Genomic DNA, 12,665 nt, shown 5'->3' with positions numbered 1-12,665 from the left:
CATGTGGGTGGTAAAATATTGCCACCCATGAAGATATAGGGGACTGTGGGTCAGGTGTCAGGTTCTTCTCCCAGGCCATATCTAAGTGCTCACATAGGTGAGCGATCATGTCTCATAGCCAGCAGCACGGTGGCCAATATCCCTAGGGAACCAACTCCAATGTTCCTTTTTATGTGGTTCAGCTTTTATAGTTTGGGGAGATTATAAAGCTCGTTACCGATGAGCAGCGGACTGGGTGTAAAGCAGGAAGTGTATTGTCCTTATGTGTAACCGTAGTCACCTTACGGTGGGAGAAGAGAGGATGAGAAGGAAAGAAATGAGTATAGGAGGCAATTGCAGAGCCTTACGAGATTTGGACAGAGCTCAGTGTGAAAAGTGAAGGAGAGATGGTGGGCGGAGGAGCAGTTAAATTTTGAAGGATGAGTAGGAGCTGTGTAGGAAGGGAAGGGCATTGCTTAAGTGGAGGACGGAAGCACCATCTTCAAAGTCATAAAGAACAGGGAACCAGGGTGGGTAAGGAAAACTGCAAGTCGTTTGGTGGTTGTAGCCCAGGTTTGAGGGAGTGGCAGAGGAGAGCAAGGATGAGGTTGGACGGCATTCAAAGCAAGGCCAGGAGGGGCTGTCAAGCTGCGCAACGGTTCTAGTCGTTATTGTGAAAGGAATAGAGACTGCTTTGTGCAGGGAAGGGACATGATCAGATTTGGAGGTTAGAAAGGTCATCCTGGAGGAAGGAAAATGATGAGGTCGAGGGGGTGATGGAAGAGGCAGGGTGGATTGGACAGAATACCTTTTGAACCATTTCTAAATATCTTCCTCCTTGTCCTTTTTGTTATCAGTACCCGAAACCAAATAAGGAAATATCCAAAGGCAGGATTCTGTTACATCAAACTCCCACACTGAAGAAAATAGCTTTCTGAGGCCAAATTCTTTTTTTCCTCTAACCAACCCAATCTAATCTAACACAATCATGTGTGATTCCTCCTGCATCCCAAGGGCATAATGTTCCTCTTTTACAAGTCTTGGAGTATCCATTCATTTATGAGACACAAAAGTGAGCCCACAAGCTGATAGGCTTTCTTCCCCTCCTTCTGTTTTATTCAGCCTGCGTTTACTGAGTACTCATTCTGTGCATGGCATTGGGGTAGTTGCTGAGCAAACAAGTCTGACTGTTAAAGAATTCTCATCAGGAGGGAAGACAGAATAATGTGCAAATAACTACTCAGTAGTGAAGCAAATGTTTAAAAGGTGCTAAAGTGTTATTTCCAAAGGGCCTGGTGCCCAGAAATAGAGACATCTGGGCTGGAAAATGGAGAGATAGTGGGGGTTCCTGGGGAGGGACTGATGAGAAACAACAATGTCAGGTATCAGGGCAGACAGGATTGTCATCAGTTACCTCGAACTAACAGCAGCTCACAGGAGAGAAATGCTGTGTTGCCGATATCAGATTCCCTTTCCACACGCCCCATTCCAATTATTTTATAAGCTTTACAGTGTACATTTCTTTGGTACGGCCCTCCATTACTTATGGGTCCAGTCTGACACCATGTCTACCTGCCACCGGATTCCATCCTTTTTGCAGAGTTCCTATTTGTACTTATAATCATCGTTCTCCACCATTCCATCATTTATTCCTTCAGGGCTTATACGCATATAAATTCCTTCAGGTTTACCACACATATGCCATGATGCAGAGCAATTGCCAGGGTCTAAACAAAAATCAACCTTGATAGAAATGTTAAGTTACATAATTCTAAAGGAATTTCCTTTTTTACAGGACACAGAATGTTGATCATGTTTTAAAAAGATGAAATAGCAGCCAGCTATATGCCAAGGATCTTTGCAGGAAAACTTGCAATTTATAGAGCTGGTTTTTCCTAACAAGCTTCCCCAGAGGAGAAAGAGAGAGAGAGAGGAGAGAGAGAGAGAGAGAGGGAGGGAGAACAATACATTTCTAAGCTCACGCAAGCAGAAAGCAGGATAGTAAGAGAAGAAGCCTTCTTTCTGGTTAAAGATGCTATGGGGGAAGGAAATCAGACAGAAATTCAAGGCAATGAGAAGGACGTTTCTGAAACTGGACCTACCCTGGATGCAGAGTGTGAAGAGAATAAGAAAGGAATAGCAGCTCAAATTTTGAATCTCATTTACTAAGTAAGCATCCAAAACGTTTCCTCAAATATGAAATTAACTATTTTCCTTCAAGCAGCATCCTTTTAACATTCCTGCTGCTGCCCAGAGCCGCTTCTCGGACTTACACAGGTGGCGCTTACACTGGCCACAGGCACTCTTGCCATAGCCGTTGCTCATACTCAGATCTGGTCTGGTGGAATATAGGCTGCTTGTTTATTTGTCTGGGAGATGAAACTTATGACCATACTTCAGTGGAATGTTGCCCTGACACAGATTTGGGTAAAGGAAGCAAGCGCCGTCAGCAGTCAGAGGAACAGCTGCCGTGGGCAGGGGTTGTTAGACGAACACCCATCCGTGCAAACTGCAAGGGACGCCACCTAGTGAAGTGCTTGTTGGGGGTTCGTTTCCCCTTCCTTATTTCTGTTACTTAGCTTGCAGGTCTTTACTCATAAGTGTAGTGGAGGACGCCTCCCTGAATGAAGTGAATTGCCTCCCACCCTGTGCCAACATAAGCAGATGGTGAGAAGTGGCCATACAGAAATTGGAAGCTCCAGGTTAAGCTGAGAGGTGTGAGCATTTTGTATGGAGAAGTTCTTCCTGTCCTCCAAATTGCTAGCATACTACTCTACTTTAAATGGCCTATCTAAAGTGTAGATTATGTATATAGTCAGCCTATATACATGTCTCTGGAATATACATGGCTTCCATGGTTTTAATTATTGTCTCATTGGCAAATAATAATAATAATAGATGAATAATTTTATTTCTAGTTTATGTTGGAAAGCATGATTTTCCTCTGGTGTCTTATTATGCTTATGTCAAGGTATATTTAAGTTAAACGACATTGCCTAACTGCAATCAGTGATAGCAAAGCATCAGGTCTGCTGTACCACACAAGGTCAGCTTGCCACCCCCATCCCCAGCTGTGCTGTATGCAATTTATGCAGCCATATGCTGCAACCCTGGTGACATTCCATCGCTGTGTTGAGTGACAAAGGCAGTATTTATCATTGACAGTGTGGCAGTGCCTACTGTGAGCTCTGGAGTGTGACTTCCTGGATTAACTACAAGTAAATTATTTAACTTTCCTGTACCTCATTCTCCTCCTCTGGGAAATGGAGATAATAAGAGTACCTGCTTCATAGGGCTGCTGTGATAATTAAGCGGGATAATACATATAAGATACCTGGGACAGGGCTGGCCACACAGACATACCTATGTTTTTAATATTTCTCGAATGTATTGCTGGTCAAGCATCTGAAATCCAAAAATCCAAAATCAAAAATGCTGTAGAATTCAAAGCTTTGTGAGCACCAACATGAAACTCAAAGGAAATACTCATTGGAGCATTTTGGATTTTGGAGTTTCAGATTTGGGATACCCAACCAGTAAGTAGACTAAATCGCAAATGTTCTAAAACCTGAGAAAATCAGAAATTCAAAACACTTCTGGATCCCGGGTATTTTGGACGAGGGATACTCAACCTGTAATGAGTGCACATTTTACTATACTTCCTCTTTAATAAACAAGCCAATATTTTTGTAAAACTTTCAATGCCTTCAAGTCAGCAAAGAGTTTATAAAAGATTGCTTGCAGAAGGCAGTAAGCAAGACATGGTACCGTTATCAACATTTTATGCATATTTATTGCCTGTCTCCCAGCACATGAAGGAATGGACTTTTTGAATTGTGTTCACTACTGGGTCCCTATTCCCTAGAACTGCACCTGTCATTTAGCAGATGCTGAATAAATGTTTGTTGCGGGGAAAAGAATACATGGATGTGAGCTCTTTTACCAACCTTTGTAGGTAACTGAGAAGTTATTGTCTGCATCGGCTCACCTCTATATCAACATTAAAATTATTCACATCATATCTACAAGTCTTGGTGGTAGAGAGAAAAGATTGTGAGTGGCTATGGCCTTGAGCTTCGCAGCATTCCTAGGCCAACATTTTTGGCTTTGTAGGGGCAGAAATGTGTGATACTTTCCTCACCCATCATATGAGTCACTCCTGTAACAAAAGACAGGTTAACAAGAGAAAAGCATAATGAATGTAATCAAAGTTTTATGTAACATGGGACTCTTCAGAAATGAAGATCCAAAGACCCAGGGAAAACTTTTTTATTCTTAGATTTGACGAAGAATGGACAGCAATATAGACATGTGATGGACTGAAGGGTGTAATCTAATGGTGATAGACTAAGCAGGGAGCCCAGCAAGGCCTGACTGTTCAGCTTCTTCTCAACCTCTCTGTAGAGCATTCCTTCCTCCTGGGTATGGGGCCGGGCCCCTCTGGAATGAGGGTCTTCAAGGGAGATGGGGAAAGGCAGAGAGTGACCTTTCTGGGTTTCACAGCTTCCCTTGGAGGAGAGGGGTTCTAGTTTCTGTGACACATCTTGGGAAAGAGGAATTCTGGTTGCCATGACTTACTTCAGGGGAGAAAAACAGGTGGGAGACAGGAGGATGGAAGAAGGTCAAAGAGACATTGCTTCTGAGACCCTTCCAATGTCCTTCAGCCCATAGTACTCAGCACACCAAGATGCCATACTTTGGGGTACCACGTTCTGAGTCCTGACAGCTTGTACAAAGCCGCTGGCTTGTGAACATGATGTTAGGGCCACTGACCATCCCTGACGGTATGCATTCCCAGAGGGCAGCTTGCTGGTTAGCTTCTTAAACATCAAACGTTTAAGCTGGAGGAGTCTTCTTGTATTAAAACGAAGCAATATGATGAAGTATGGTAGTATTATCCTTTTTGCATATTAATATTTTCTTTTAGCAGCTAAATCTCTCTTCAAAAGCAAGTCTTAAAGACTGGAGATCCAATGATTGACAGTGGTCCCTGCTGTGATGTTCCTGGCAGCCCAGAGTCTCTTGGCGGTTAGCAGGAAAGCTATTGAGGGGCATGAAGAGCATGTGCTTTGATTCTCACGGATCTCAGTTGAAGCCCTAGCTTAGTTGCCTATTAGTTGTGCTCTGTGGGCAGGTTATTTAACTTCCATGAACCTCAGTTTCTTCATCTGCGAAAAGGGAAAAAACCATGTTACACTTGCAAGCTTGAGCAGCAGCATATCTCATTTTCAGCACATACGTGTAATAAGCCAGTTAATAAAGCAAAGCTTGTATTTCTCTAGATTCAGAAATACTAGTTAGATAATTCTGTAGCTTACCAAGTGGCCTTGTTGCTCACTACAGAAAGAGAAAAAGTCTTCCCTCATGACAAGAATGGATTAGCAGCCAGGTTCTCCCCGAAATGTCCCTGTCTTCAGTGACATGCAGAGAACTTGATATGGACTTTTCAACAACAGTTTCCTGAGTCATTGCCATTGTAGTTCAGGAGCCTCTAACTGCTGAGAAGGTAGAAGAAGGACAAAGGAGCCACAGGACAGATGCTGCCTGTGTGCTGTGGATGAAACAGCGAAGCAGGCTTTAGCAGTCTTCATTAGCAGCTGCTCAGATACTTCCCGATCAGCACAGTGGCTCTGCTCTCTATGGGGCCAGCACCAATGATGCGTTATTCCCAGTACAAAAATAGTCATTTTACTTACAAATTATCATACTTTTCCCATGAAAATATCTTGTTTCCCAAGCAGGAACTTCCCATTTATGTATTTATTTGACTAACATTTATCGAATGCATCTGTGTGTTGCGGACATGCAGCTGATTCTGATGCACACTTGAGTTTGAGAACCATTGTTACAGTCAACGGATGGTACCAAGGGAGGGAAAAAGCATATTGACAAAACTGTTATATTTTACATAATACAGAGGTATCTGGATATAGATTTGCTACCTCTGCTACAATTTGTTTCCACAAGGAATTAAAGTGGTTTATGAGATTATATATATGTGTGTGTGTGTATGTATATATGCACTATAGATAGATAGATGATTGATAGATAGATAGATAGATAGATAGATAGATAGATAGATAGAGAGTAAAGGAATAAACATCCAAGGGAAATACAATGATAGTAGAATAAAATGGAAAAGCAGTAAAACCATCATGATTTTGCCATAGCCTTTCCTGATACCCTTCTTGGTATTCAAGCTGGTGATGCATGCACTGCTTTATGTGGAAACATATTCACCTTACAAGAGTAACTCACCCGGATGATTAAAGGCAGTTGTTAAGTACACAGTTTTGTTAATACTGAGACTTGAGAGGAATTTACCGTGTGGCACTGCATTCAGAAGTCACTCTTTGCTGAGACAGGCAACATCTCGACAGTAAAAACCATAGTAAGTATAAATGCCTATTCCATATAGTTCCCTTACATAGGCTAGTGGCTTAACATCTAAAGGCAGTTGAAAGGGCCAGACAAGGAGGTCAGATTTGTAGCTCTCAGACAATCTGGCCAACATCTGAATAGTGTCATCCAAGATCGTATCAGATGTAGAAATGGAAGGCATTGAAAAAGTAAGAGGAGTACTCACTTTGACAACACATAGGCTAAAATGGGAATCATACAGAGAAGATTAGCACAGTCCCTGAACAAGGATGACATGCAAATTCATGAAGCATTCCATATTTTTAATCCTTAAATTTATAGAACCAATAAAGAGCCTAAACTGCCAAAGCAATGCCAATCAAAAAGAACAAAGCTAGAAGCATCACATTACCTGACTTCAAATTATACTACAAGGCTATAGTAACCAAAATGGCAAGATGCTAGCATAAAAATAGATACTTAGATCCATGGAACAAAAAAAAAAAAAAAAACCCCAGAAATGAGCAATATTCAACAAAGTAAACAAAAACATACAGTGAGGAAAGAATACCTTATTCAATAAATGGTACTAAGAAAATTGGATAGCCATGTGCACAATGAAAACTAGACCCCTATTTCTCACCATATACAAAAATTAAAGGCTTACATGTAAGATCTGAAAATATAAAAATTCTAGAAGAAAGCCTAAGAAAAACTCTTCTGGATATTGGCCTAGGCAAAGACTTCATGACTAAGACCTCAAAGATATAAATGCAACAAAAACAAAAAATAAACAAATGGGACTTTAATTCAACTTAAAAACTTCTGCACAGCAAAAGAAATACTCAGACAACCTACTGAATGGGAGGAAATATTTTCAAATTATGCAACTGACAAATGACTAATATCCAGAACATACAAGGAACTCAAGCAACTCAACAATTTCCAAAATTAAATTATCCCATTGAAGAGTGAGCAAAGGACATGAACATTTTTCAGAAGACATACAAGTGGCCCATAAGCATATGAAAGAATGCGCAACATCACTAATCATCAGAAAAAATGAAAATTAAAACCACAATGAGATACCATCTTATACCAAAGTGGCTATTATTAAAAAATAAAAAAAAATATTGGCAAGGATATGAAGAAATGAGAAAATGTCTATATACTTTTAGTGGTAATGTAAATTAGTACAACCTCTATGAAAAACTGTATGGAGATTTCTCAAAGAACTAAAAGTAGAATTACCATTTGATCCAGCAATCCCACTACTGGGTATCTACCTAAAGAGAAAGAAGTAATTATTATCAAAAAGATACCTGTACTCCTGTTTATTGCAGCACTATTCGCAATTGCAAGGTCATGGAGCTAACCTGTGTCCATCAATAGATGAATTTATGATTATGATTTTTTTTTTTTTTGAGGCAGAATCTCACTCTGTCACCCAGGCTGCAGTGCAATGGCGTGATCTTGGCTCATCGCAGCCTCTGCCTCCTGGGTTCAAGCAATTCTCCTGCCTCAGTCTCCCGAGTAGCTGGGACTACAGGCATGCACCACCATGCCCAGCTAATTTTTTGTATTTTTAGTAGAGACAGGGTTTCACCACGTTGGCCGGGATGGTCTTGATCTCCTGACCTCATGATCCGCCTGCCCTGACCTCCAAAAGTGCTGGAATAACAATTATTTTTTTTTTTTTGGTTGGAGTTTCACTCTTGTCACCCAGGCTGGAGTGCAATGGCAATCTTGGCTCACTGAAACCTCCACCTCCTGGGTTCAAGTGATTCTCCTACCTCAGCCTCCTGAGTAGCTGGAATCACAAGCGCCCACCGGCATGCCCAGCTAATTTTTGTAGGTTATAGTAGAGATGGGATTTCACCATGTTGGCCAGGTTGGTCTCGAACCCCTTACCTCAGGTGATCCACCCGCCTCAGCCTCCCAAAGTGCTGGAATTATAGGCATGAGCCACCATGCCCAGGCAATGATTGAGTTTTTAAATGTGGTATATATACACCATGAAATACTGCTTAGCCATAAAAATAAATGAAGCCATCTTTTGCAGCAACATAGATGTAACTGGAGGCCATTATCTTAAGTGAAATAACTCAGAAACAGAAAGCCAAATACCACATGTTTTCCCTTATGAGATAAATAATGTGTACATATGGACATAGAGAATGGAATAATAGACATTGGAGACTCAGAAGCATGGGAGGGTGGTAAGAGAGGAGAAGTTACTTAATGGGTACAATGTACACTTTTTGGGGGATGGCTACACTAAAAGCCCAGCTTTTGCCTCTACACAGTAAAAATAAACATATATATAAAGCCAGAGGTGAAATGAAGTGGTTAGATTTGAACAAAATATGGAACAGGCATGGCATACTGCCCTAAAAACCTTGTATTTGAAGAATGTGCTGCTCTCAGCCATCTACACCTCCTATATTGAGATGTTTTATCACTTCTTAAGTCTTGCAGCTTCTAGAGTTCTTTTTCAAAAGCCTTTTACTTGGTGCATTACGTATGCACCATGTACTGTACAATCCAGCACTTGATTAGATTCTGACTTGTATTGTTTGCTGATTGTTCACATTTATGTGATTTATTTTCTTAACTAGATTGTAAATTAGATGAGACCTATCTTTTCCATGATTCCTTTAGTCAGGGAATATTTTAAGAAGGAGGTTATATTTGTACCTACTCTTCCAGAAGAAATAAGAATTTGGGCAGAGAATGGAAGTGAGTATTTTAGAGAGCGTGAAACACAGAGTCATTGGGGAATGTGGTGTGGGGAAGAATACCAGAAGCCCAGTGTCACTGGAGCTGAGCTGTGTGGGGTGTGGGGTGGGGAGACAGGGCTGTCTGGCAATGGATGCCAGGAAGCCTCCCACCTTGAGTCACATAGAAAGGCTTAGATTATATTGAGAAAGTGTAGAGGGTCTGAGAAGAATTTAAAGCTAAAGAATGGTATAATCAGGTAAAAAGGTCATATTACAATTCATACTGTTAGCAGTATGAAATAGACTCTCTCTCTCTGTGTGTGTGTGTGTGTGTGTGTGTGTGTGTGTGTGTGTGTAGAGGTGATAAGAACAGTGATTATGGCCTAGCGATTAAGAACATGCGTGTTCAAAATTTAGTAACTGGAGCTGGATATAGTGGCTCATGTAGATAATCCCAGCGCTTTGGGAAGCTGAGGTAGGAGCATTGCTTGAGGCCAGGAGCTCGAGACCAGCCTGGGCAATATAATAGTGAGACCTCCGTCTCTATAAAAAATGAAAAAAAAATGGCCAGGCATGGTGGCACATTCCTGTAGTCCTTGATGTGCAGGAGGATTGCGTAAGCCCACGAGTTCCAGGTTACAGTCAGCTACGATCCTGGGCATCACAGTGAGATCTTGTCTCTAAAATAAAAATTTTTAATTACCAAATATATTATCTCAGACAAGTCATTTCCTCTTTAAAAGTCTGTTTTCTCATCCAGAGACTAATCCCTACCATATTGGGTTGTCTGAGGATGAAACAAGATCATTTAAAGTGGACAACATGTGCCTGGTATATAGTTATGAGTCCTAGCGGCAGAGGCTGTTCATTTTTATTCACTTGATATTTGTTGATTACTACTTTGTTTTTTCAACCAAGTCTAGATGAGAAATAATGAGTAGACTTGAGGGCTTAGGACAGCTGGAACAGACACAGGAGACCCATGATACTATTCCTAATCAGCTTTGGGATTAGCGCTGAGGGTGGACACTGGAAATTTGCCCTGGCACCAGTCCCATCCCCAGCGACACTCAGCGGCCTCTCTGTGAAAGGACAGAGGGATAGTGGCATCAGTCCTTGGTGCTTATTGTCCACAGTGAGTGAGGTAGAAGAATTAGAGCAAGAAACCTGAGGGGACAAATGAATGTTTGACCTGCTGTCTCTTCTAGGCTGGCAAGGGAGGAAGTGAAGACCACCAAAGATGGATAGAATGGGAGACCAGGGCAGAGCTGAGGAACCAGTGAATGGAATAAAATATTATGAGACCCATCAGAGGGCAGGGAAAGTGGGAACAAGGGAATGAGAAAACTTGTGAGACGGGAAGTTGAAGGTGTAATCTTAAGAATCTTCAATCTTGCTACAGTGCCCAGTGCACTGCTCATAATACTAGCTATTCAATAAATAGTTGCTGAATTAAAGTCATATGTATTGATTTGATTTGACTTCGTGCCAGTACAGTCAAAGACTATTTGGCTGATGCCTTACAGGTCAACACCCTTATCTGCCAAAACTTAAATCCAGAAATAAGCTGGTACAGTAGTGCACATCTGTAATTCTAGCACTTCGGGAGGCTGAGATGAGAGGGTTGCTTGTGCCCAGGTGTTCAAGTCTGCAGTGACCCATGATTATGCCAGTGCACTCCAACCTGGGTGACGAGAGTGAGACCCTGTCCCTAAAAAAGGTAAAATTTAATACAAACAAAAATACTTTAATTCAGAAACAATGAATGTCATCCTACTTCCTTCTCTATCACAGCAAAAAAAATGTTTCAGAAAGTTGACTGGATGTGGATTTGTTTGTTTAAAATTTAAGACTGGGTGTAGAATTCTGAAGGACAATAAAATCCAGTTCCAAAATGAAAAAAGTTAAAAGGGTCAGATTGCTAGATGTGTGAAGAGTCAGACTAAGGCACTTTACAAATGATGGGAAGATGGAAGCAGAAGGAAAGGGCAGTGTTTGAGGAATTACAAATCTAATTCCCATTAACAGCAACTATTGCAGAGGCCAGGGCAGGCCAAGCCCACTGGAGGAAAAAGACTCCGTAAGGTGTTAAAAATAGCTGATTACAGAGACTGTCCTTCTCCTCACCTCTTCTAGGGTATCTGACCACCCCTCTCTCACACAGGCAGGCACTGATAACAGTTTTCAAAGAGTGAATGTATAATCTAAATTAGCGTGCATAGTGTATCCAAGCCAATAAATACTTAAATGGGTATAAAGCTGTATGAGGATAACTTAGCCCGCTCTGATGGGGCCACTTCAGAGACTGACTCACATTGGCCTCCCTCAGACGTAGACCACAGAGGCGGAGGTTCTGTATGCTTGCAGTTACCCGCTGGGCAGGAGGGTTCGCTCTACTTGAATGAGTAAGCTTTAGTGGGCCTGCCCTGGTTCTGCTGCAGATGACCACAGAGTCTGCACCCTCTGGGCAGGGAATCGGGCCTGATTAGACCTACAAGGCCATTAGGCAGCCTCTTTCTGTTTCTTTCCCTGGGCTCCATGGACTCTGGACTGGCTCCTCTCCTCCCTCCACACCCACTCCCTCTGCAGGGTCCTTGGCTAACGCTGCTCCACAGTTCAGAAGCATCAACTCTGGCTTCCAATGGGGCCAACGTGGGCCCTTCCTTTACTCGACCTTGCAGATAAGTTCACCAGAGTACAGTGATTCTAGGAACATCCTCATTTAAATTTCCCAAAATGAGCATCTCATTAGCTCAGCGAAGGCTCTATATGGATGGCCCTGCGTCCAGTCTTCCATCAGCTCAGGGAATGTGGTGATCACCTTCAACCTAGTCCTAGCCACAGTGTCATCAGCAGATGCTGTGAGTAGGGGAGAAATTCCCAAAAGCTGGTGTCAGCCAAACAGCTACTACAAAAGGGCTTAGTGTCTGCACTTTTGGGGTCTCAGCACTCAGGAAAGTAGATTTGTACAGCAAACTTGGTAAGAGGAGCAACAGCATTTAAAGGAAGAGACTTTATAAGAGAAAATTTGATTCAGGTAAATATATATATGCATGTATGTATATATAAAATCTGGCTGTGAAACAAGTTGTCTAGAATGTGCCAGAACATGTTCACAAGACTACTCAGATAGTTATGAGCAATCTAGACAAAAATAACTTGTTTTCATCAGAGACTATTTCCACTGCTTCTTTTCAAGTTGTATTGTCATAGTGTTTTGATTGTCATTGTTTTTGTGTTTTTCCATCTTCCGTCATGCTTGTCTTTAGGTACCATTAAACAGCTTTATTCTGTCATCATTTCTTCTTTCCCCTAGATTTATCAATAGCTTGCAAGCTTTTCCCAACTTTTTTTGGAGTAAAAACTGATGAGTTTTTCTCTTCTCTGTGAATATTCTACTCCCATCAATTGTACCCCTATAAGACAGGCTGTCCCCCTGCTGCAGTGCCTCCTGAAGGGTACTGTCCATGGCTGATCAAGGTAATCACATTCTCTTAGCTGGCTCCCAGGGGAATCTATCTGTCCATTTAGCCAAGATAACCAACTCTCTCCTGGAAATCCAAGTAAGAACGATTCCATAGGAGGCATATCTCCAAGGTCCCATAG

The 12,665-nt window shown here is 41.8% G+C and overlaps 1 protein-coding gene and 1 non-coding gene across 6 annotated transcripts in view; both read left to right on the top strand.

The window, feature by feature from the left end:
- The window catches only part of DLGAP1 (DLG associated protein 1), a 979,377-nt gene that overhangs the window by 582,092 nt on the left and 384,620 nt on the right, over positions 1-12,665 (top strand). The window lies entirely within an intron of this gene.
- Positions 6,558-6,664, top strand: LOC116561632. Its single transcript, XR_004273529.1, has one exon. It is a non-coding gene; the product is annotated as a U6 spliceosomal RNA (small nuclear RNA).

This window comes from Sapajus apella, unplaced genomic scaffold, assembly GCF_009761245.1.
Source record: "Sapajus apella isolate SASKATOON/1434 unplaced genomic scaffold, GSC_monkey_1.0 scaffold29, whole genome shotgun sequence".
NCBI classification, from domain to species: Eukaryota; Metazoa; Chordata; class Mammalia; order Primates; family Cebidae; genus Sapajus; species Sapajus apella.
This window is presented reverse-complemented; position numbering and strand designations above follow the sequence as displayed.